Genomic DNA, 27,435 nt, shown 5'->3' on the forward strand with positions numbered 1-27,435 from the left:
CTCATCATTGCTAATGTGGGTGCTGTAGTTCCCCTATGTTCAGCTTTTAAAGAAACAACTGTTTAACTTCTTTGAGAGGCATATTTTGTTAATTAGTGTGTGTGTGTGTGTGTGTGTGTGTGTGTGTGTGTGTGTGATCCTGTCTTATCTGCCTCTTACTTGCTTGACAACGATACAAGAAGCTGTATTGAAACGTCGCTCCACCTGATCAAAGAAGTTGCTCATCCATAAAGTTTTGTCCTTATCTAACAACTGTTTAAATGAGTTTGATTTAATGCTACTTGGAAAAGTAATTTAATGACATTCAGCTGAGTATGGTGTTATCAGTATCCCAGCAATGTCACAGCATTAGGACACCAGGAATGGGCTGCCCACATTGTGCTCAGGTTGAGAACTGAACCAAGGTCTTCAGTGTGACAAGTGAACACTTTAACCACTAGCCTACAATATAAAGGTGTATTATAGTTGACCACTGTCTAAGTCTCATCTTGTATTCATAATTTTTGTATTGTGTAATCATGGGTATGTTGCCAGCAAAGCAGGAAACATGACCAGAAAAGTGCACCGAAACTTACAGATATCCATCAGTCTTTGCATGCTCCTGTCGGTAAGGTCTGTCAGATAATTTGCTCAAACACAATCACAAGGAAACAACAATATTATCTTGGGATGTCTCCACAAACATCTGTTAGGAAAAGTGACTTCCAACATTCAGAATGATACACTGAGGCTGTCTTATGGTTTAATCATCCCAATCGTGCCTACACGAATGTGGACATGATCACGTTTCTGTCCAAAAACTATTGACAGAAACTTTAAATGATGCACTTTGTCATATTTCTTGTGCAGTTCATTGATTTTCCAATAATTAACACAATACTACATGATTCAATAAACCAATATCAACTAAAGAAAATGGCACTCACTCGCCAATTATTTCTAACCTTCTATGGTGCAGTTAAGTCCAAAGACAATCAACCTATTAGCCTAAATGCCAATTTTCTTAAGTGAACATTTTCTCATGAGAATTCTGTCACCATTCTCGTACATGAAAGCAGTGCAATCAATGACATGGTGAGTTTTCTGCAATTAGTCTCACTACCTTCTCCTGTTTAATCAGAGCAACTGGATAACGTCTTTCTCTTCCCACAATGCATCAGGTTACTTTGCAAAAGTAACTTCCTTTTAGTTATAGCACCCTATGGTTCTTGTAAATTAGACAAAGGGCAACAATTCCTCATATAACCCTAAAAATAGCTGATTTAATTATGCTTAAGTGGATTATGACAATTGGATATATTTGGAGCACTTTACCATGTTAACTCTGCAGTACAAACTAAGAGTACAAATAAGCCAATTGTCAAAACTTAGAGGATTACTAACTCTCTTACAATCAGCAGGGGTTAAACATGGGTCAACACACAAAGAGTTAATTGCCAAGCAAGTATAACATCATCAGTGGAACAAGTTACAAAGGGTTAATAAATTTGAAGGCGGTGGTTCATTAGGCAGCTTTCCCCAGTAAAATCTCTCGTGAACTGTCATTACAGATAGAGACCTATCTGTGTATAACCAAAATAAATGCAACATAAAACTCAACATAGCTTACAGGATTTCACTGATGCGATGAACTGCCTTATCATTAAATGGGTATGGTCTTAGTTAATACTTGCCACATACATATTTTTTAGATTTTTGTGGGGAGCATGAGGCACTCCATCAATGAATGAGTATGTTTTTATGCCACATTTAGAAATATTCCAGCAATATCACAGCAGCAGACACCAGAAATGGGACACACCAGGACCTATGATTCCAATACCTTTTTTATGATCCTGGATCAGAATCATTGAATGAGTGAGTGGGTGAGATGGTTTTTACGCTGTTTTTACCAATATTTAAACAGTATCACAATGGGGGACTAAAGAAATTGGCTTCACACACTGTACCCAAGTTGGGAATCAAACCTGTGTTCAAGTGCAAGTTTTAACCACTAGGCCACCCTACCATTCCTCACTCCATCATAAGGAAAGAAGAATACTCTTCCTTCTCTAAATGATCTTCAAATGGGACTGGTATGGTATTAGTCTGTCTCACAGTCCTCATACAGCATTATTATCCCTTCCATCCAGTGTTTCTGCAATGCTTAAACCCTAAACAAAGCAAGTCTAGATATCCTCAGGTTCAGGTTCTGAACAGCTCTTTCCATTTAGGCTCCTTTTCAATTTACAAGGAATTGTTTGTTTCTATCAAAATTACACATATTCAGAGGCCAAGTTTTAGTCTTGAGTGAGTGAGTGAGTTTTATGCCACACTCAGCAATATTCCAGCTATATGGTGGTGGTCTGTAAATAATCGAGTCTGGACCAGACAATGCCACTAGTCTCTTACAACAAGCATAGTCGTCTTTTATGGCAAGCATGGGTTGCTGAAGGTCTACTCTACAAACCAAAGAATACAACTGGCTGAACCAGCTGATTTTCACCAACTATTGATGAGTGCCAAAGTTTGTTTGGTTTGTTTGTTTAATGCTGCATTCAGCAATATTACAGCTATTTGGTGATGGTCATTAAATAATCGAGTAATCCAGACAATCCAGTGATCAAAAGCATGAGCTTTCGTATATAGTCCTGGTCCCATTAGTTGTCTTGTAAGACAGGCATGGCTTGGTGAAGACCAATATTAACCTAGATATTCAGTTGATGAGAGCCCATGGGATGCAAGTCATCCCAGTGAACTGGGTCATGACATGCCCCACTATTGTGATGAAGCTTCATTTCAGTGATCTTCTTTGATTCATTTACTCCCGCAACTGCAGCATAAGCTTATTTATTTAAAGGGATAAGAGAAATGTCATTGTATACAGATATCTCAGATTTGTCAAACCAAATTTGTTCAGATTTATCAGTAGCTGCATTTCTTTTATCCAACAGCAACTGTTCCTAGGGCAATATGATAACAAAAAATATAACACTCCTTAGATAATAGCACATATATTTCTCAGCATCTTGCTATTTATGGCCCCTTAAGAACAAGTCTGCTTGGCATTGATAGAACAACTTCTCAGATCTCACTTCAATTTAAATATAAGCCAGTTATAACATTGTTTGATTTTTATTCTAGAAGTTGGTGAGTGAATGATAAAGCACACAGTTATGGAGGCAACAACTTCTCGTTCTTTGGTGTAGATCCTACTAACAAGTGACCCAACATATTTTATTTGAGCCTTTTTCCAGAATGAGCTTTATGGATCTACATTGCATCCTAATATCTGAGGGTCCATGGTACACATTCTCTTAATTTTAGGGCAATAGCAATAGTTGGCGAGCAAAGGTTGGCAATGTACTTTCCTTGTTTCGGTTCAAAAAATATTTTTCATGTCAAAGTACAATATTGCCACCATCAAAGGTATACACCCATTTCTTCCCGGAATTGTGCTTTCACATTTCCAACTCCATGCTAAACAATTACTCTCATGAAATATTTTTTATTCAACATTTTAGTGCAACTCATGGTATATCAGACCGTTCTTCACCTCCATTCCCCTTCCAGCTTCCGGTTCAAAGATGTGAAGGAACAGGAGGGTATTATTCCATATGGAACACTTACAGTTATCTCCTACTTCATGCGCCCATTATGCCAGAAGTGTTTTGTACAGGAGAAATGTTACAAAAGTTCCAACAATAGTGATGACAAATAAGACAAATAAATCCCAACACGTTCATGATAAAATTATGGAAGAATAAGGTATTTCTTTTTAATTTCTGCTTATTCTTGTTCCATCACTCCATTCAGCCGGAAGCTGGCAGTTGTAATGGAGGTGAAGAATGATCTGAATACCACGAGTGGCGCTTAAAATGTTGAATAAAGCATTTTTCACGTGTGTAGTTACTAAGCATGGGGTAGGAAATCTGAGAGCACAACCAAGTGAGGAAATGGGAGTGTACCTTTGATGGTGGTGATATTTTATTTTGACATGAAAAATATTTGATCTGGAGCGAGGGGAGTATGCTGCAAGCCTTTGCTTGCTTCACTCGCATATAAGAGGACTGGTCATTTTCTCTATGCTGCGCAACACATTTGCGCTACAGTTTGCCTGTGCTTATTGTTACCTGATGAATATATCAAAAAAGGTATTTGGACTTTTTCTGCATCCCTGTGGATGCGTTGGTCTATTTTGTTGTGTCAATTTTTATACACATAGGATGCAGGACTTTGCATCCAGTAAATCCCTCGTGAAATGTCTATGACCCATACCCAACTGAGGCAGCCGGAACACCGAACACATGTCGTGTCAGTCAGCCCTGTAACTACACAACATACAACTCGTACATGGCCAAATTGGCATCTAAATATCTGTGTGATGCCAGATGATGGGCATGGGGAAAAAACAACTGTTGCATAAATCACAACAATTAAACACCCTAGCCTGACATTTGATGGGTACAGACTAACGGATAAATACGTCTGCACTGGAACATTTTCATGCTAATAACAAAAATAATTACCCTTATCAGGTAATGATGACATAAGTGCTTTAAATGGGTGGATTACATTACATCTAATACCATAATCACTGTATGTAAACTTCAAAAAGAGAACAAGATGAAAGGCAGTGGTTTTCTAAAGCTAATCAACATTCAAACGGCATCACAATTCTGGCAGCTACATAAAAAAAATTTGCATCACCCTTCCTGATCCTCCCTTGCCATGTTCTTAATTGAAGAGTCATTTTCAAACAACATTGTCAATGAGTGTTTGAAGAAAATGTAGAAAAAGTACTTTTAAAGTTATATTTTAATCATTTTTAACTCAAGTCAGTAAGGATGAAAGGTTATCTACCTTTAACGCTTGGATCGCTTTGAAGAGTTCTTATATTTCTGAAATTAGATTGACTTGGTGGGAAGAACAAAAACTTAATTTAATTCTAAATTTGTGGAATTTTGAGTCGTCAGGTTTGTAAACTAAGTAAGTAAAAACATATTGATTAAAATGCCACACAAAAAGCAGTGGTATTGTAAAGATGTAATACATCTGTAACACTTTGATGTGTTGGAATCTTTTTAAATGAGTTCCCTCTACAGTATCAAATAACAGTTTCACAACAAATGAAAACATAATTCAGTTACAGAAAGCATCTGCTACCCAATAGATTACATACACTACTATCAAAAAGCGTGAACATGAACAGTTAGAAGTTCCTACAAAGTACTACTATTTAAGGGCCCCTGTAACAGTATTGCAAGCATCTGCTACCCAATAGATTACATACACATAGTACCTAAAAGCGTGAACATGAACAGTTAGAAGTTCCTACAAAGTACTACTATTTAAAGGCCCCTGTAACAGTATTGCAAGCATCTGCTACCCAATAGATTACATACACATAGTACCCAAAAGCGTGCACATGAATGGTTAGAAGTTCCTATAAAGTACTACAGTTTAAAGGCCCCTGTAACGGTATTGCAAGTGAGTGAGTGAGTGAGTGAGTGAGTGAGTGAGTGAGTGAGTGAGTGAGTGAGTGAGTGCCACTTTTAGCAATATTCCCGCAATATCACAGTGGGGTAACACTAAATATGGGCTTCACACATTGTAGCCATATGGTGTGATGGGTAAATGCTTTATTAGGCTACCTAACCGATCCATAATCTGATATGAGGTTTGCTACTGTGGTTTATGAAAGGTTGAATCATCCCAATAGTTCAGAATGTGTATACCACTCAAAAGATGTTTAGACCACTGTATTTTCTCAAATGATCATTATTAATCTGTAATGGCTGGTACTTTAACACAAAGCCAACAGTTTTGGGTGTGCTCTTAACTTGTTGACATGCATATATAAATATATGTGTATATATTGTGTATACATTTATATTTTTATATGCAGTGGGTTGACATGGGATGAAATCTCTTGGCACAGATGGATGCTGGTAAGCAAAAGGATCCAGATGTCGGTGGTTGCAGTGAGTGAGTGAGTGAGGTTTTGTAAATTTGGGCAATATTACACCAGTATCATGGTGGGAAACCCAGAAACGGTCTACAAACAGTATTATCCATAAAATTCACATTAAGAATAAAGACAGCATCCTTCTAGCTTCAAGGTTGAATGTAACAATGAGCATGTTTTAGATATTGTATAGTTTAAATGTCTTTATCCAAACTTTGACTATGCTGATCTTATTTTTTTAGAAAAAATGCTTCCAGAAAATCTCTAAAGTTGCCGGGGCGGTGGGGTAGCCCAGTGGTCAACGCGTTCGCTTGTCATGCCGAAGGCCCGGGTTCGATCCCCCCGTGAGTACAATGTGTGAAGCCCATTTGCTGGTGTCCCCCGCCATGATATTGCTGGAATATTGCTAAAAAGCGGCGTAAAACTAAACTCATTCACTCACTCACTCTAAAGTAGCCCTAATTCATACACATTGATGTTAGCCATTTGCTGCTAAAAATAATTTACCCAAGTAAATTTCTCACCTCTTGCTTAAAGAATTTAAAACACCTACTATACAAGTCTCAAAAGATGATGTTTTAAACTGATGTAATGTAACTATTGTACAGATGAATACTTGGACCTTGCTAGAACACAGGCATACAGAGGGAACAACTCACATAAGGGAGTAGCCATGTAATCAGATAGGACAGTTACGTGTTCATGGATAAAATCTGCCAAAATGTTCAAAAAGTTTCACGCCATTGGTGTCATCAGAATTATGTTGCAAATAGACTCAAGGTTTTACACCATACTGAAAATTATTGGCATAAAAACAAACAATGAATCACATCATTTCAAGATAGTCTTTATCTATAAAACACTTTCTAAGGGCATATGTTTAAAATCCATGCCACTATAATTTCTGTGAAGAGCCACCAGAAAATCTAACTTGAATCTTTGTTAAATTAAGCATGAAATTAAGCATGAAAATTCAACAGATCATTTTCAAAACTAAGAGTTAAAAGATAATGATCTTAATGATAACACAGGAGCTAACCAAGGAGGAATTTTGAAAATTCAGCATACTAATTCATCCAAAGGTTTATCTTGTCTCTTCCTTAACAAATTTTGAAGAAATTTCCAGTCTCAAATGATATTTTGGTCTGATAAACTGTAATTGACTTGATGTAAAGATGAACATGTTTAAGCACCTCAACCTACCATCTGTGGAGAGATTTTAAGCACCCTGTCTTTCACAATAGGCATATTGCTTAAATAATTGCAAAATAATTTTCTTAAGTTAACTTTGTAGCAATTACTACATCCCTTCCCCCACCCTCCCACCCCTACCCCATAAAGAATGCAGATAAGGAATTAGATCCTGAATATGAGTACACTATATAAAGTATATGAGTGTCAAATAGTGCCATTGCATTAACATCTTAACAATCAACCCTTGAAAAAACCTTACATTTAATACAGTAAAAACATCCATAAAAATAACTGCAGAAATTGCAGAGACTGTGGTTTCAGTACAGGGAAGAAAAACAAATATTCAGTGATGATGACGCAATGCAGATGACTGAGCTATGATATATTAACAGTGACATCTATCTATCTATCTATCTGTCTATCTATCACGCACGCACACACGCATGCACGCACGCACGCACCTGACAGTGACGAACAGCTATGGAAATGAAAGTTTGTGTGACATATGCCCTGTCATTTTCTGAGTCTCATTTTATGCTATTTAGCCACTGACACCACAACAAATACTGACATATTTTTCAGAATTTAACACAAACCTTAATTTAATCCTGAAAATATTCATGCTTGTCTTCAAACGGCTATTGAGTTTTAGCATTAAAGCATTTCAAAGCCTAATAAATGTTCATGTATTGTAGAAGTGGATTATCAAGAATTGATAATTTAACATTAAAGTGATATTTGTGATAAAATTCAAATTTGAAAATTCATATTCCAACATTCATATGAAAATTCAAAATTTTAACACTTAGACTTTTTCTAATACAACAGATATTGAATCTGATTAACATCTTGAGATTTATTATGCTTGACATGCTGGTGCTGTTTGGGAAATTTTACTGTAAGTTATAGGAAAACCTAATCCTCTGAAGGATCTTTGAGATCTTTGGAAACAATGAAAGAAATTCCCACTGGCAAGCAAAAACAGACAAATTATACATCAGAACCATTTGAACTGGAACTGTGAAGCTGTAATGGTTTGTTGACAGATTCCTCACAGGAAACACTTCACTACGTTCTATTAATTATTTAGTTTCTTCACAGTTATGCATTCTTCTTTGCTCATAATACATCTTGCATCATTATTTCACAAACCTTTCCAAGCTGAAAGCCTTGTCTTATGAACTGTACCATATTCCTTGTAGTAAAATATACTTGATGCTGATATGCAGGTGTATCATGTGCATGCTTGAATAGTTAAAACTCTGGTTGTCAGATGAAGTATAGAAAAAGGAGTCTCCTTAATAACAATGTGTCCACCATCAGTTAATCCAAAAATACATATTCTAAAATCAATAAAATAATAAAAAGATGTGATCAAATACAGTATGAATATAACATAGTTTCCCATTTTTACCATCTGAATTGAAAAGTAGGAACTATGAGAGTATGAATGTACTTTATACAGTGTTTACCATAATAAAACCGATTTATCCTGCATAGTACACCATTTGATCTGAATTCTGTAGTTTAATAAACTTGGTAAACATGTCACAGTGTTTTTTTCATGTTTGCAGAATGCTCTCTTACCAAAGTTCTAAGACATTTACCAGATGTACCCCACTTATATTGTGTCAGCAAACTGTCAGATAGCAGAAGACAAAAGATTAAATTGTCTACTCACCAAGCTTTGGTGCCATCAGACTTTGAGGGTGCATCCAAATGTCAAACTGTGTCTTTATTTGTCTCCGCTGGCTCAATATTTGTAGACAGAAGTGTATACCAGTCAGTTCACCTGATGCTAGAAGAAAACTGCTGCAGCACGATCTTGTGACAATCTTGTTCACTGAGAGTAAAACTAACAAATGGTCTTTAGATAGAAGTGTAAATTCTCTCAAATCCAGTCTACAAAACTCCAGAGATGTTTTCTCTAATATCGTCAACTGTGAGAACACTCCTCACAACCAAATCAGTCAGCAACCGCAACCTTAATACACCTCTCACACTAAATGATTTTCAAATGATTTTCAAACGTTTCCACCTTTATAAATTGCTTTTCAAAAAAAGCAGGAAATGATTCAAACTTTGCTTTAAAGCCACACCCCTGTTTGTCTTCTCCTCCAATCAGAGGAGCTTATACAGGTAGCACCGATTTCACATATGCTGCTATCAAACTCTCCGATCAGGATCTTATTATTGAGCAATCTGATAACATGAATCTGCCTGTCTCAGTCCACCATAGGCTGCTTCTATCAATGCCAGCCTGTATCGACAGCAGAGTCGTATTCAACGCCTATATCCCATGCCAGGCTGTTGCAACATATGCAGTAGTTGTTAAAGGGGCCAAAAGAGCGTTGGTTCCTCAGAACATCAATAGCCAGTCCCTGGAGGCAACAGTTGCTCACAGATTTGCTAGCAAGCAGAGGAAGGTTCCAAACAGGCAGAGGGCAGAGGATGCTACTGGTCACATGGAGTGTGAACCTGGTGTTTCTTTACAATCAATGCACACTTTAGGAGATATTGGGATGGAGGTGGGAGGGTGATGTGGAGATGTGCGGGCTGAGGTCCACTTGAAGTGGAGAGGCTAAATACTCACTCAAGCCTCCCCAATAGAATCCAGGAAGACACAAGCTAGCAAATATATAAAAGGCCTTTTAGATTATTCTGGCAGTTCTTGTTTTCAAGTCTGCAAGAAGACTCAAAAATGGTCTCTGAGAAAGGAATAGACTCTTGCAGCAGGTCTGAACAGGTATTGGTTATGAAAACACTGGACAGGGACTTGAACATCATCTGAAATTGTTCCAGATGATGGTATCACAGTCTAACAAGGCTAGAACTTCAGTTGACACATTAACACAACAACAAAGGGTGTTCGCTGAAAACTAATCACAGAGTATATACCAGGTTTAATGTAGAGTTTATAATTCCAGTGTCAGCTGATTGTATATCCAAGTACTTTCTTCTGAAATAACATTCATTTAATGATTTCAAAATGTAGAGAGATCCAGTGTACCACATGCACTTTAGTTTTTATTAATATTGTTTTGTAATCATACAGAGGTATTCCACACAGTCCACAGCTGTCATCACTTGCATGAGATACTATACACACAACTGGAAGTTTCACAACCAGTTCACTGCATCAGAAACAGTCTGTTTTCCACACATCCCTGAAGCTTCAAGAACACAAAACAAAACTGAAAATATTTCCTGCAAATAAACACATTCAAACACATCCACTAAACAAGGTAGAAACACATTTCAAGAAGTCATCCTCTTGAATACGTTCTCCCTGTATGGTCAAAATATTGTAATTAACGTGGATGTGATAAGTCTTTTCAATACACCGTTATAATATATCCACTCTTGCTGTATCCCAGTCTTTCATCACAGGTTTCCAAGTGTGAAGGGTATTCTGTAATGGTTTCATTTGTGGATATATACCATCCATGATTATTTCTCGCAGTGCAAAGGGCAGGTGCATTAAGTTTCCATCCTGATTTATTTCTTCCAGTGATTATATCACATGTCCTGCTGATAAAACTCACACTATGACTTCACCCTCAAGTGTGATATCAGAAGTGCTACCCAGTCATCAGGCCAACCTTGTAGGAATCAACGGTTTCCACTTAGTTTGTCTTCTGTGAGTATGTATAGTACACAAAAAACATGTATAACGTCAGACTTCTCTTCCTGTTGGGAGTTAATGGCCTTCTCTGTTCTTACATCACTTCATAAAACAGTTAGTGGGCTCTGAAATGAGAAACAGGCATTGAAATTCTTCTTGACATATGATAATCAACTTGTAGATAATATCAATCAGTTCCTGTCAAGATGTCTCTCATCAGGGCAAGTAGAAGAAGAGCCTAATGATAGTACCCTGCAGCCAGCATTATATTTAACTCAATATCGCTAGACAACATTGTATTAGATTAGAATGGAGAGAGCTGTATGGTACTGTATGCATTCAAATAAATGATCCTAATCATTGTATTTTCCTGATTTTATATATACCATGACAATAGTTTGGAGACAAGAGTTTGGACTGTAGCTATCACCAAGATGTTTTGTCTGTTAGATGTTTAACACCAATATTCCAGCTACATGACATCTGTCTGTAATTGATTGAGCCTGGACCAGACAATCTAGTGATCACCAGCAGCTGGGATACAATGACATGTGTCAACCAAGTCAGCAAATCTGAACACCTGCTCCTGTTAGTTGCCGCCTTCATCTAGATGTACACATAAACTACTGTTACATTGCAAAATCTAATCAGAGAAAATTTCATCAAGCACTTTATGCATGCACACACAACGAAGCCAATTATAAGCATTTATAGGGAAACTCACAATCAATAATGCACTTCTGCCGAGCACATCATGCTTAAAATGCCTAAAGGAGTTTCTTAATGATCAGACAAAATTAAATATTGAGGCCACAATTCACAAAGTTGCTTAAAATAAAAAAGAAAGTATGAACAAACAGGGTCGCAATGACCAGTGGGAGAGTCAGGCCTAAAATGTGACATCAAGACATGCTCCCAATAGAGCATTTTGGGCATGTTCTTGTGTACAGTAGGTCCATCACAGGCCCAGCTTCTTTATTGGTGGCCTGACCTACTGGTAGTTCTTCCACATGAATGGAGTGCAAAACAAATTGCAGTCATACATATATTAATTAAAAGTATGTCATTAAAGTATTCTGGACACACCATATATTGGTCTACATGCCTCAGATATATAGAGGATACTAAACGACCTTCCGTGTAATACCATTTTTATTAAATGAGTTAATGATTTGGTATCAAACGAGAGAAACCGAGTTTGATACGAAATCTTAACGGGTTTAATAAAAATGATATTTCAAGGAAGCGAGTTTAGTATTCTGTTTATTACTCGCCAACATATATTGACAGAAACTGACATGAAATTCCCTACAGTTTGAGGACTCTGAGCTCTCTGTGAGTCAAGCAAGGTCAAGTAAAATTGCGACATCGGCATTAGCACTGTGACGTCACAACTATGAACCATTTTGACGTCATACGTCAAGGAGTATTACACTAGTGCAATATTGCCGTAAAAATATTACACTGCAGTATCTTCAATGGGCGAGCATAACACCTACACAAACAACTAATCATTTGCTTTCTGGTCATAAGTCAATATCTGTGGTCACCACCAATGAAACCAATGCCAAATAGATCTGGCTTAAAAAAGCAGGAAAGAAAAAAGAACTATCCACAATACTGTTTTGACAAGAAAGAAGGATTCAACAGTTGAATTTCTGTACGTCATGAACCAATGTCCTTCTGTACTACAACATTTGATGTGCGTCTCATATATTTTCCTTCTAGAAAACCTGTTAAAGAGCGCCTGAGTTAAAGAAATCATCAAAAGCTTTCATTGCATTCAAAATGCATAAATGAATGCTCTTGTTGTTGATCACTGATTGTCTGTTCCAGATTCAATTATATACAGACCGCCACCATATTGCTTGAATATTACTGAGTGTGGTGTTCAACAACAACCAAAATCACTGATTGTTGCTATGTCTGACACGTCATCAATGTGTTGTGGGTGTAAATAAGACAAAAATGTTTCACTAGCACATGAAAGTATGAGTGAGTGAGTGAGTGAGTTTAGTTTTACGTCGCACTTAGCAATATTCCAGCTATATGGCGACGGTCTGTAAATAATCGAGTCTGGACCAGACAATCCAGTGATCAACAACATGAGCATCAATCTGCGCAATGGGGAACCGATGACATGTGTCAACCAAGTCAGCTAGTCTGACCACCCGATCCCGTTAGTCACCTCTTACGACAAGCATAGTCACCTTTTATGGCAAGCATGGGTTGCTGAAGGCCTATTCTACCCCGGGACCTTCACGGGTCACATGAAAGTATGAATGTATTGTGTATGCTGTCATCTGATACAGTTCTGGGCCTCCTTTCACAAAAAACTAAGGTCATCACACTTCACTAAGGTAACCTTAGTACAATGTTAAAGAATATGAGTTAAGGTTAACCTTAGTAAAGGTTGTTTCATGAAACGAGCCCCTGACTTAAATGTTTGCTGGTTCTGTACTGCGGCTGTCATTAAGAAACGCTATCCAACGGCTCCATTAGGTGTGACCTTGACATGAAGCATTAGTGCTATATTCTGTGACTCTTTGAATGGCCACCTCTTTATCTAAACCAACTTAACATGAAGAAGGCCTGCCAGTTTAAAAGAAACAACTGAAAATTGAGGATTGAAACTGTTTGAAATAATGACATCTACTCCTTACCTGTCTGACAATAATAGATGAGAAAAGGTAACCTTTTTACATACATGTGACCATTCAATACAACTGGATAACCAAGCAGCAGTTAAATAAAGCTAAAACATGTTGTCCTGACACTGATGGAGCCATTTTATTCTGGTGGAGCATCAATCGAACATAAGACCAACAAAACACACCAGAATATACAGCCTTGAACGGAGTGAACAAATACTTTCTTTGGCTTCAAGCAGCAATGTCATATGAATATGACAGCCACCTGCAAATTTGTCATGTAAGCAATATTGATATATCAATATTTCTGTCATCTGATAACAGCCAAGTCAGCAATATTATTATGTCAATACGAAAGTCATGTGTAAGCAGCCAAGTCAGTATGGCAGTATCCGATAAACAAACAAGTCATCAATATAATCATATCAATATGACAGTCACTTGTAAACAGCCAGGTCAGTCACATCATCACATCAATATGACGGTCTCCTGTAAATTGTCATGTCAGTAATATTATTACATCAATATGACAGTCATCTGTCAACATCCAAGCCATCAATATTATCATATCAATATGACCCTCACTTGTAAACAGCTATGTCAGCAATATCAAATCAATATGACAATCACATGTTAACAGCCAGATCAGCAACATTATATCATCTTCATAGTTGCTTGTACATAGTAAAGCCAGGACCAAACAAACTACTAGTTGATGGTTTGAGGAATGATTTCGTATTTTTCTACTCACAGACTGACAATATGGCCCACCAATTACTTTATATAGATGTTAAAGTATTTAAACAGTTATTTTCAAAAAGTTTCAAGACAACTTGTTGTATCCTGGAGTATTTACATTGTATGTGTGTCACTGATGAAAGACTCAAAATTACAAAACAGATTTGAAGCATGAGTGAGCGAGTCAGTTTAGTTTTACTGCACTTTTAGCAATATTCCAGCAATTTCTGGTTGGGAACACCAGAAATGGGCTTCATATAATGTACCCATCTGGGGAATCAAACCCTGGTCTTTAGTGTGACAAGCAAACACTTTAACCACTAGGCTACCACACTGCCCACAGGTTCACCATGACAAATATTAGTGTATTTAGTAATTTCTTGCTGATAGCTATATAACAGAGGTTACAAACTACTCAGGTTAACTATTTTATCTGAGCTTAAAAATTGGTCATCACTGCATCAAAACCATTCACTAAAAATGACCTAAATCATATTCATGAACAAATTATTGAAACTTACAAATCATTTGAACATTGTTTACATTTGAAGTTAAAAGAATACTAAAAATCCTTCTCTTTAACAACATAAAGGTATAAGATATCACAGTCTCTTCAATACCAAAATACTGCCTTCATTTGCCTGAAAATACAAGTTCTCTCAGAAAAAGAACCTTCTTGTAATATTTATGATTGTTTGAGAACATCACAAAGGAATGACAAAGATTTGTTATTGGACAGTAGAGGTTGATACACTTCTGACAAAAAATAACTTCCCTTTCAATTTTATGAAGTTAAAAATACACAGTTTCTTTATCAGCACACCTGTTCCTTGTCAGTAGAGCAGTAATTAAATAAAGAATAACAAGGTAATGAAACCTGAGATATCTTTTAGTGGTACCACAAGAGCTCTAAGGTATCATTTGTTTGTTCATATGCTGTCACAGCAGCCTGTAATGAGCTGGTTCAATAGAGGTAGTAGTACCACAACTATCACTTGGTTGATAAAGATTGTAGCACCTGTGTGGAAGCATCACTTGACTGAAAAGGCTACAAGCACTTGTACTAAATGTGTCAATGAAAGAGGTCTTCCTCTCAGTCCATTTTTATCAGCAAAGAGATGTACAATTAGATATTCAACTGAAAGAGTTTAGTTTCATGCTGCACTCAGCAATATTCCAGGTATATGGTAGTGGTCTTGAAATAATCAAGTCTAGACCAGACAATTCAGTGATCAACTGCATGAGCATCAATCTGCACAACTGGGAACCAATGACCTGCCAACTAAGTCTGCAAGCCTGATCACCTGATCCTGTTAGTTGCCTCTTACGACAAGCATGGGTTAAAAAAGATCGGTTCTAACCACACAAGTAAAAGACAACCGCAACACCAATGAGTACACAAGGGAAGTTCTTAATGCACTGTAGTGTACATCAATATATAGTTATTACCTATGCATGTAGATTTGGTAACCTCATGCCATGCTCTAGTTGCACTCTCTAACCACTGCTAGAATATTGATGCTGAAACAGCCTTTTGAAAGACTACTAGATGAAAAGAATAGGTAACTATCACAATAACAGAAGCAACAAACTGAACACAACAGTCTGTCAGGAGGCAAAGACAGATAAACTTCGCTGATGTGCTCGAGAAAGTCCCGTGAGAATTGCTGATGTGATTTTGTGATGAAGTGCTCTCGTTAAATAGGTAACACTGCAAATCCAATTAGGATGATATAGAAGTTACTGTTTGTTGGTTTGTTTAAAGCCCCACTGAGCAATATTTCTGCTATTTAACACAGGCAACAGTGTGTGAATGATGGCATCTGGCCCTGACAATCAAGTGATTGACCTCACAAACATCAATTTGTAGAATCAGGATATAACAACATATATATGACCGGTTTGGTTGTTGTTAAACCAAATGTGTATTCGAAAAAAACAAACATGTTATTTGAAGAGAACTGTGCCATTTGAAAAGAAAAAAATGTGACTTCAAGAGAACTGTATCATTCTGTGATTATGAAACTAACTTGTTGAGTGATGACAAGCATTTAGCTTTTCACTCCAGGTCAGCCTAAAGTGTGAACCCTATTCCTCTGGTGCTTCATTTGAAAACTCTGCAGACCTTGACACTATAACAATGCAAAGTAGGACTCTAGTATCTGAATGGGTACTGTTGTTAGTCCTGTGATGTCAGTATATTGTTGAATAGCAATGAAATTCAACACGGTGGAAGCTGTCAAAACCAGGATTTGTCCAATGCAGCAAGTTGTCAACACCAGCTTAAAATCTCAGTCCCATCCAAGGCATGTACATTCACCATCAGCTCTACAATATGGCACATTGTCGAAACCGGAATATTTGATCAGTCCCAAAGAGTGCCGGTTTAGACAACTTCCACTGTAGTTTCACACAGATTGGTAATGTTTGTGTCTTCTTCTGACTTTGCACACATTCCATCTGACTTTTGTCTGTTTTGGTAAAGACAAATCTCGAGTGTTTGCTTGATCATATTATTGTAAACATGCATGTAAAGGTTTTTCCCCAAGTTCAAATACAACAAATTCCAATCACATATTTTGTATCTCAGAGAAATGAGACCCACATCCAGTACTTGGGTCGTGTCTGGAAATAGATTGGTACCAGGGTACTCATCACATCCCTTTGGACCTGAGGCTATTCACAATGTGACTTTGGTGGGTCACTAACAAAACAACTTTTGCGGGAAGGGCACAGCATTTTGTATGCTTGTTTTCTAAAAATATCACTAGCCTAACTACTCCTTCAGATACATGGGGAGACTTCATGATTAAACATGAAGAAGAGTTGATGGAAGTTACAAATACTCAGGGCTTAGGGATGTCATCTGATTGTGATATAATGGTAACTATGGTGTCATAATCAAATGCAAAGTATCTTATTTCACTGTAGCAATATCTCCCAGTCATAACCACTAGCTAGGAGATCTCACTTTATATCACCCAAGCTTTACTTCCTGTTTCCACTGGAAACAGTTTGCGTGAAGATACTGGTCCAATTCCCCTCAAGGTGTAAAGCCTATTTCTAATGTCCCATGAATTATATTAGCTAGGATATTGCGAAAAGCTAAACTCCGCTCACTCATCCACACACTCACTCCAACCCTGCTGTATTATTAAATATTATCATCCTTAGACATTTCTTTCGCTTGACAAAGAGACACTGTTTATCAGAAAGAGTGAGTTTGCATTTACACTGCTTTTAGCCCAATATTCCAACGATATAACAGCAGGGGACACCAGAAATAGGCTTCATACATTGTACCCATGTAAGGAAATTGAACTGGGTCTTCAGACAGCATGATGAGCGAACACTTTAACCATGATCAAACACAGTCATTTCTAATTATTGTAAACAATATATAACCATTTAGACTCTTGTAACTATGTCCTTGTAATACAAACGTTTTAAAAACTCCTATTTGCATAACACAAAGCTATGTTTTTTACATGCACATTCACAGAAAATGTAATGAAATGTTCACATGTCAAGAATGTGATCACCATTCTGTTACATAAACAGCATTAACAATTAAGATTGAAGGTTTTCTCCTTGTCTCACAGAAATAAGGAAAATTGGCATTTCATTTATGAAACACGTCCTGGATACACCGTTAAATCTCGGTTTGGAGAAGAAAAACAGTCTAGGTTTTGCCATATGTCAGAATTAATCTGTCCTAGAAAATGTGACTGCCAATTTAGCCCTATTCACAATCCCTAGGCATCCTGTGACAAGCACAAGTGGGGTCCATGTGACAATATGACAAGTGAGATTGGCAATCAGAGATCTGACCCAAAATTAACAGATTTCATGTTAACTTCTACAGATCTTGAAATTAACTCTTGCACGTGTTGATGATAACGGTGAATCTCAGCATCAACCCAGGATTATTACAGTCCTTTGAAAGAAGTGGAAGCGTCGTATATAAAAGAGACATGGAAGTCAACAGCGTTGGGAGTAATATATAGGAAGAAGGTGCTGTCAGAAGATGATGACTCTCTGGCATATTAATCTCAAGATGGACAGTTGTGTACTTTATGGATTAACAGTATCAAGGTCATCTGTCTATCAAAACACCCGTGTCCATGCCCGGAAATTTCTGGTCATTTCACTGAGGATCACTGAAGATGAGCATGCATAGAACTCCATGAGTGACCACTCAAGAGTGCCCCGAAGATCCTGGAATATAGACAGTAGTAGGACTTGCGGTAATAGTTGAATGTGTTTATTAATAGCTCTGTCATATGTGACACTCATTCTATAAGAGATAAAGCTATGTATGGTTTGATTATATATGCTTCAATTATGAGTGTGCAAAAAGTGGTGAAATCTTGCGCATTCACAGCAGCACACGTATAAAGTAATTCATGCGATAACACAACACAAGTTGTTCTTCATCTCGTATTTTTCATCTCAGTTTTACAGTATTACACTTTTCTGTTAGGAGCAGTGGGGTAGCCGTGTGGCTAAAGCGTTTTTTCATGTTGAAGACCAAGGTTTGATTCCCCTCAGTGGAAGCACATTTCATGTTTCCCCTTGCACGATATTTTTAGAACATTACTAAAAGAGGTGCAAAGCTAAACTCACTCACGTAAGTGATGTGCATTTGAAAGTTATTCATAAAATATTTTGCTTCCATTAATTACATATTTTTGGTGAGATACTATCACCCTGACATGTCAACAAAACAATGTGGAATAATCTTTGGTTTTCATCTGTGTCAGTGACATTGGCAGTGAAATAATTCAAATGCCAGTTAGACACAAATGTGAGATCTTCTACCTTGTGTAACATGACCCCATTATGGAAATCTTCCAAGTCTTAGCATGAAAAACACATATATGCAGTGATATATGGTATGTTGATATATAGAGGATACTAAACGACCTTCCGTGTAATACCATTTTTATTAAATGAGTTAATGATTTGGTATCAAACGAGAGAAACCGAGTTTGATACGAAATCTTTAACGAGTTTAATAAAAATGATATTTCACGGAAGCGAGTTTAGTATTCTGTTTATTACTCGCCAACATAAATTGACAGAAACTGCCGTGAAATTGCCTACAGAGTGAGGACTCTCAGCTTTCCACGAGTCAAGCAAGGTCTAGTAAAATTGTGACAGCAATATTAACATTGTGACATCACAACTTTGAACCATTTTGACGTCATGCGTGATGTGGTATTACACTAGTGTAATATTGCTGTAAAAATATTACACTGCAGTATCTTCAACAGGCGAGTAAGCGAGTTTATTATTCCTCTACCCAAACAGATTCAAAACATATATGCTTATATATTTATTTCCAGTACTGAAAGGTTACAGGCCTGTAACCCATTTCACAAAACTCTCGTAAGCCTCCGATCTCTTAACTTTTCTCATAGCGTTCGTACCTCCTTTGTTGCAGTACACGAGGTATGAATGCTACAAAAATAGTTATGAAATCTTAGGCTTAAGAGAGCTCTGTGAAACAGGGCCCTGTAGTTCAACACATTTATCAATCAGCATATACATGCACATGTATGATTACACGATGCCATTTAGAAAGTGGTCAAATGCAACATATGTCATATGTGGGATTTCACTTTCTTAGTAAAGTACAAATTCTATTACTTTTTTCGGTTGAGTCCCATCTGGGATTCGAACCCGCACCCTCAGAGTCAGGCACCTCATCGCCAGCACACAAAGTCAGCCGCCTAGCCCGCTCAGCCACCGCGACTTCCACAAAATGAAAGTCGGACAACTGGTAGTCTAGACTGCGTACTTTGTGTACCCCTCTGATGAGTGTAAATTGGCACGGCTCCCACGGCCGAAAGCTATGATTACACGATGCCATTTAGAAAGTGGTCAAATGCAACATGTCATATGTGGGATTTCACTTTCTTAGTAAAGTACAAATTCTATTACTTTTTTCGGTTGAGTCCCATCCGGGATTCGAACCCGCACCCTCAGAGTCAGGCACCTAATCGCCAGCACACAAAGTCAGCCACCTAGCCCGCTCAGCCACCGCGACTTCCACAAAATGAAAGTCGGACAACTGGTAGTCTAGACTGCGTACTTTGTGTACCCCTCTGATGAGTGTAAATTGGCACTGATATTGGTGTTGGTGTTGTGTTGTTGGAATGTTCACACTCTCAAATTTGAGTTTGTCAAAGTTTAGTTAGTCGTGTGAAAGATGCTGTAGGTCATTGGATCTCTTAGAATGACATTTTAATTGCAGTTAAGATTATTATTTTCATCTATAAGATAATCTGGTGATGACATTGTCTGTCTTGGAATCTACTTTAGGATATTTTCAGATTGGTTTGTAAATCTACACTAATCTTTCACATCATACCATATTTTTTATGAAAGTGAGTAAGTGAGGTTAGTTTTACATCACACTCAGCAATAGTCCAGCTATAATGGCGTTGGTCTGTAAATAATCGAGTCTAGACCATACAATCCAGTGATCAACAACATGAGCATTGATCTGCTCAAATGGGAACCAGTGACATGTGTCAACCAAGTCAGCGAGTCTGACCACCCGATCCCATTAGTCGCCTCTTACGACAAGCACAGTTGCCTTTTATGGCAAGCATGGGTTGCTGAAGGCCTATTCTACCCCGGGACCTTCACAGGTCCCATTTCTTTACGAGATGTTTCTTAATTTGATTTATTTTTCAATCTCTTAATATCACAAAGGATGTGATCACACATACTAAGCTTGGTGAAGTTTTCATTTAAGGAAATTCTTTAATCTTCAACAACACATAATAGCAAATATTTCATGATATTCCTGTAAACCTTGCTTGATGGACATTCGTAAGCTGAAACTCTGTGAAGCTATATTGTCACTTTTTGTCAGGTGTATAGAATTACTCCTACAACAAAAAATCTATTTTAGTAAGAAATTCTTTTCAGTATGATAGTGGGTTTTTATTTAGCAACTCAAGTTTTAACAAACTAACAGCTTCAAATCATACAACAAACAGATAATGCCATTTTGAAAGTGGTCAAATGTAACATATATTATATTATATTTGAGATTAAACTATCTGAGTGAAGGACAGATTCTCCTGAAGTCAAAAGATGGATTCAGAGAATATAATGATGCAAAGTTGAAATCATGGCCAAAGTTTTCTTCATGCTTGTACTATTTCAACATATGACCATCTTGGAGACCTATCATAAACACTATCTAGCAACCATTAAAGATGCCCTATCATCACGTCTTCTTGACACAGGTAGTGATCCGATACCAGACTTACTTCAACCCATAATCACCCCATTCTGCTACTCAAATTCAGGCGAATAGTTTTATTTTACTTTTTGACATATTTTGTAAAAGAAAGAGATTTTTTTGTGCCATTCTTTCACGTTTTTATTTCCTGACATGCAATTTGTATCTATAGACAAAAGAGTTAAGACTGAAGTCAGGAAATTCATCACCATTTTATACTGCACAGGACAGGGATATGATAGAGCTTTTATTATATTTTGTTCATTTGGACACACAATCAGACATCACATGAAAGAAAAGAACTATTTTATTGTCGAACATGATAATCTTAACAGCGTAATATCCATTTTACGTCTGATATGATTGTTAATGTGGCCCTGACGTCCCTTTGCAAATCTTATTAAAATCTGTTGAAGCAACAGCAGGCGAGTCTGATGTGACATTTTATTTCTGAGTATGTCTATACTATCAGTCAATATTTACACTTGAATCCACACTAAGGAAATATGATAAAACAAACATCATTGCCGTCTCCAATAGTCAATCTCCACTTTCCAACAACCCCGACACAGCAAAGTCATTTCTCACATGACTAAGTGGCTCCCCCTAGGAGACTGATGGGAGTATGTTAGCAGCATTATCGCTGATGACAAGGAGGGAATTAATCAAGTCATAACCACACAAGCCGACCACTTCAGTGTTGTCCACGACGTTGCAACATCGGCAAATGTAAGGCTATCGGCAATAAGACGTTTCAGTGTAGACAGTTTTAGTGCTAGAGATATTAACAATGGGTGTAATTTCTGACTAGACATGGCTACAGCGTTAGTGAGAGTTTATCAGATAACAGGGATAGATGCCTTGTTGTCTAGTACTTAATATGATTATGACTCCTATATCTCTACTCACTAAATGGGAGCAAACAGTATCTTCCTCCCAATTTTTAAAGCACCAGAATCACCAGTCTGGTTTGGAAGGAAATAGCTGGCGGAGATAGTTACACCTTTGGCGATAAAGACATTAATTAAGTTCTCCCACATCCACATCAAAGAACTGGATGCACATTCTGAAGTAATTACTGAGCTGACTGTTGTAACACTAACTCAGTCAGTGATCTCATGGTCAGTTTGGTTTCTTGTTTAAGCTCAGACAGCAATATTCAAGCTTTATCTTTGCAGAATCAAAATTAGTGTGAACCAGACAAACCAGTGATTGATATTATGTGACAACCATTATTATTATTATTAATCATAGGATATTTATAAAACGCAAATATCCATGCACCTAGTGCCTGGTCAAGGCGCTGGTATTTGTTTTCCTTGATCCTTGATAACCGATTGTCAATCTCAACTTCACATCATATTATCAATCTCAACTCCCTGGGGTATATACAACACTTGCTGCCACGAGGCGCACCAAGTTTATTGTGGCTCGCTCATCTTAATGAGGTACCCAATTCACAGCTGGGTGGACTGGGACACATAGTCTTAGTACTCAGTCCAAGGATACAGAACACTGGTGTACCCACAATTGGGTGTTTGCATGTATTCATGTGACCACCATCTGGTCATATGTCAACAGATTCATGGGGTTCTTCAACATGCACAAGGTTGTGTATTGTACGCAAGGGGTTGTGACAACACTGAAAGAGTCTGCAAAGTTGACTCCAGGGTTTTACGCCCAGTCACAGGTGGACTTGATCCCAGTACCTCAACCTTGCTTGATCACTAGTCTGTCGCTTTAACCAGCTTGCCCACCAAGTCTCCCATTCCATCTAATTCTCTTTTAAGAGAGCACATATTACAGTGAAGCTGTTTCAACTGTCACTCTTTTAAAGAAGAACATAATGTTTGATGGTACAGGTAATCTAATCCTGGCTGATCTGAGCTTATAGAGAAGGGATATTAATAATCACAAAAGAAGCCCATAGAAAAGTACACAGTACACAATGCAAGCATACAGAAAAGCACACAAAGTCAGCATAAAAGAAAGTAAGCAATATGAACATAGTGAAAAGGGGCCCATGGTTTGTGTGAGTGAGTTTGGTTTTACAGCACCTAAACAATATTCCAGCAATATAAATGCTGAGGATACCACAAGTGGGCCTCATACATTATATCTATGTGGGAAATGAAACATGGGTCTTCAGTTTGATGAACAAACACTTGTCCACTATACTACCCTGTGCCCCGAGAGGTCTGTGGGGTGAGCATGCATAGTGAACAGATCTACAGTGTTATCATTCATAGAGAAGAGATATGTGGTGTTAACATTCATAGAGAAGACACCTACAATGTTACCATACATACAGAAGAGATCTACCATGTTACCATACACAGAGAAGAGATTTACCATGTTACCATATAGAGAAAAGAGCTTCAATGTTACCATACAGAGAAGACATCTACAATGTTACCATACATAGAGAAGATATCTACAATGTTAACATACATAGACCACACATAGAGAAGAGATCTACCGTGTTACCATACATAGAGGAAACATCTACAATGTTACCATCCACAGAGAAGAGATCTACCGTGTTACCATACATAGACAAGAGACCTACCATGTTAACATAAAGAAGAGATCTACTATTTTACCAAACAAAGAGAAGATCTATACAGTGCAAACATTCACAGAGAAGAGATTTACATTGTTATACATAGAAAAGTGATCAACAGTGTTAAGATACATAGAAAGCAGGCTTCTCCAGTGACCAAACAGGAGAGGTTTACAATTTGTATCTTGAGTATCCATTAAAGGATTGAAATCCTTGCCCTATATTCTGAAACAGAAATTATTGCAACAATATTTGAAAAGCATAAAAACGATGAGCTTGGGATGGCACATTGCCTTACATCATCTAGTGTCTGGTGCTATTGCTGACATATTGCAAAAACCAGCATAAAACCTAATGCAATCGCACTCCATTATCCAGATAATAACCTTTACAAACTGAAGTTATCAATTTAGAAACAGAAACCACTTTCATAACAATGGATCAATTAAGATGGACTATTTTGTGCTTCTTCAACTATAGTCCCATAAACAACTGTGTTCTATTCTGACACCCTCTTTTTTTTTGGTGGGGGAAAGCCAGATTTGATAGTCTCATCATCTGCTGAAGTGAATGAAACAAACCTGACAATCGATGAAGCCCCCTCATCAAAGAGAGAAAAAAGTTAGATCAAGGTATCTGACTGCAACCATGAGTACAAAAGAAAACATACGCTGTATTGACAGGCTTTGTAGAATGAAAAACACTGATTTGTTGTGACATGTTAATTCATTTTGGATGGACGGGCAGCCAAACAGGCAATCCCTTGTTACAAAAGACAAAGAGCTGGGGAGTTTACTTTTCATTGAATTCATGACACTGATCAATCTCTTCAGATGCCTACTGCGATTTTGTACTTTTTAAAGCTTTTTTCTTATTTTTCTGAAAGCTCTGTTTCTAAAGTATGGCTCTTTTGGACATGCAGTACAATGGAAAATTGCAATCTTAGAAGAAGCATTGTTGGTTTTTAATTGAAATGTCTTGAATACAATGTTTTCATTGGATTAGTGACGGATGTGTCCTTGAAACACTTGAAGAAAAGAGAACAAGGATTAATGGAGATAGATCACTATGTCTTTGATTAAGGACAATTAACCATCAATTTGAGGCAAACATTTTTTTATCACACTAATTTGAAATACCTCTTGGTAAATTGATGAATGGAAAGTACTTGGAACAAACTTATCTCCATTTCTGAAGAATTTTGGGAAAGGTCAGCAGTATCTGGCCTGGAATCAACTAGAAGAGACATGTCATGGGTACTGTGGTTGTACTTTATTGAGTGAAAAGTAAAACAAAAATACCCATTTGTATCCCAGTTGTGTTATGGCAAGTGTACATACAATGAGTTCAGAGTCCTGATTCACAAAGTGTTTGTAACATAACAACCTGTCATAGCTGTATAGTTTATCATAGACGTACGAATGCTGTAGCTGTAGGTATGCTTTGTGGAATGGGATTCAGATGTACTTTCTGCTATGCAAAGACATTATTCTGCTGGGTAGTTGGATAGCCAGGTAGTTTAAGTGTTTGCTCATGTAACCTAAAGGCCTGGGTTCAGTCCCACATGGGTAAAATGTGTGAAGCCCATTTCTGGTATCCCATGCTGTGATGTTGCTGGAATTTTGCTAAAAGTGGAATAAAACTCAACCCAATCACTCATTCACCCACAATATTATGAGCCAGCAACATCTGGGAATATCATAAAAACAAATCCATATTAGTGGACACAGGTTAATTCTCTCATAACACTGATAATGAAAGTGTTTACCCTGTGGTTTATTGTGAAAGATGACAGTATGTGTGTGCAAGAGTGTTTGCATGTGTGTGTATGTGTGCATGGGTGCAGGTGGTCAGGTTTGCTCACTTGGTTTTACATCATCGGTTCCCAATTGCACAGATTGATGCCCATGTTGTTGATCACTGGACTGTCTGGTCCAGACTTGATTATTTAAAGAGTGCTGCCATAATGCTGGAATATTGCTGAGTGTGAAAAAAATAAACTCACTCACTCCATACAGCCAGCATGTCAAATGCAACCTTTATGTGACCATTTACCACATCTTACACAGTTCATTCAGTGTATGTGTCTTTTTTCAACTGTTTTATATTTGATGAGTCAACACATCTAATCACACATCAGTGACAGAATGGTTTACCTGCACTGAGAAAGCATTCTAAATTGTGTAATGCTGTTTGGATTTTCAAAGCTATCTTCAAAGCTGTCCTCAAATCTCTAGTGAGTCATTTTGATGTATATTTGCAACTGCAATTACATAAAAGTGTTAAATAATATAAAAAAAAATTAATGTAAAGCTCTTTTGAATTACAAATATGCATGTTTGTTTATAAACAAGAGAAAGTTGAGTCATGTCAACAAATTAACAGTGATGAGGCAATGATGTTATGCAAAGACATCTCTGCTTTATTCTGTAGTCATACAAACATCAGGTATTTGGGAGCTGTTTTTCCCTGGTTTGGCTTAACAGAGACAGGAATAGTGTACTGGGGATCTACCTTTCCCATGACATCAATAGCAACAATGGGTACTAAGGACACATTCTGACTTGTAATCCCCTTTCTTTATTCTTCAATGCTACATAATTCTTCCTCAGAAGAACAAAAGTGAATTCAACATAGAAGACTCGCATACCATACACACATCAAATCCCACATTGTTAAATGTTCTTTGATGGGCCTTACCATCAGGAACACAAGTAACTAGTACCCTCCACAAAATATTCAACTACTTTGCCATAGAATGGTGAAACACTCTTCATCAAGTATGTGTCTTAATGAAACTTGACAAAAAATCCAATATGGAGGACAAGACATGATGAAAAAGAGGATGTTGACCACACAAATGTCCTCAATGGTGACAAAAACAGTTGACAGGAGATGTAAATATGACGCATCAGGTCATCAGATGTGACAACAGCAGTATCAGCTCCAAATTGATTTGTTAGTATTGAGAATTTATATATGTCAATAACAACTATATCTACATAACAGTCCATGTACTATTGATTTTCCCTGCTAATTTCATACTGTTTGCTTTTTCCCCATGTTAGTATAGACTGGAAGAAGCCTGTTTCCTAAATACATAAATGAACTCCTGTTTAAATACAAAGTCCTGTTTTTTGTCACACGTGTATTCAAAATGCATAAAACCTATGGACACAAAAATCAATTTCATAAAAGTTTGGAAATGGCATTTCAATATTTAGTTTGGTTACAGCTTGTTTTTTACCACATTTTATTGTAATAAAATAAACACCACTCCAGTTTTACATCAACAAGGCTTAACCCTGTCAATACCCACAATTTTCTTGTCCTTTCTAGACAATCATAAATAAGTGAAACATTGCAATTCTTCCCATACAAATGCATATTTTTTTGTACAGGCATTCTGTTTTGTTTAAAATTCTGTGATAACTTGTTATTGTCCATTTTTCATCT

At 37.3% G+C, this 27,435-nt stretch overlaps 2 long non-coding RNA genes across 2 annotated transcripts in view; both read right to left on the minus strand.

The window, feature by feature from the left end:
* Positions 1 to 9,166, minus strand: part of LOC137266394 (uncharacterized) — a 108,764-nt gene extending 99,598 nt beyond the window's left edge. The window contains exon 1 of the long non-coding RNA XR_010954977.1: positions 8,823 to 9,166. This is a non-coding gene — a long non-coding RNA (uncharacterized lncRNA). The remainder of the gene's footprint in view (positions 1 to 8,822) is intronic.
* Positions 9,167 to 10,012: 846 nt separating this feature from the next.
* The window catches only part of LOC137265464 (uncharacterized), a 345,969-nt gene continuing 328,546 nt past the window's right edge, over positions 10,013 to 27,435 (minus strand). The window contains exon 6 of the long non-coding RNA XR_010954932.1: positions 10,013 to 10,891. This is a non-coding gene — a long non-coding RNA (uncharacterized lncRNA). The remainder of the gene's footprint in view (positions 10,892 to 27,435) is intronic.

The sequence above is a fragment of the Haliotis asinina genome, chromosome 15, assembly GCF_037392515.1.
Source record: "Haliotis asinina isolate JCU_RB_2024 chromosome 15, JCU_Hal_asi_v2, whole genome shotgun sequence".
Lineage (NCBI taxonomy): Eukaryota > Metazoa > Mollusca > Gastropoda > Lepetellida > Haliotidae > Haliotis > Haliotis asinina.